Raw genomic sequence first — 348 nt, 5'->3', positions numbered from 1 at the left:
TGACCCTATAGCCTCAGTCATTGTGTCAATTCATCTCATTGAGGGCCTTCCTCTCCTTCGTCACCTTACCAAGGATGACATCCTTCACCAGGAAATGGTCCCTCTGAAAACATGACCAAAGTAGGTGAGATGAAGTCTGGCCATTCTCGCTTCTAAGGAGCAATCGGCTGCACTTCCTCCAGGACAGATTTGTTAGTTCTTTTAGCAGTCCATGGTACCTTCAGCATTCTTCACCAGCACCACATCTCAAAAGCATCAATTCTTCTTCCATCTTCTTTATTCATTGTCCAGCTCTCACATGCATATGAGGCGATTTAAAATATCATGGCTTGTGTCAGGTGCACCTTA

The sequence above is a fragment of the Orycteropus afer genome, unplaced genomic scaffold (assembly GCF_000298275.1).
Source record: "Orycteropus afer afer isolate SDZICR_OR568_19922 unplaced genomic scaffold, OryAfe1.0 scaffold01160, whole genome shotgun sequence".
NCBI classification, from domain to species: Eukaryota; Metazoa; Chordata; class Mammalia; order Tubulidentata; family Orycteropodidae; genus Orycteropus; species Orycteropus afer.
This window is presented reverse-complemented; position numbering follows the sequence as displayed.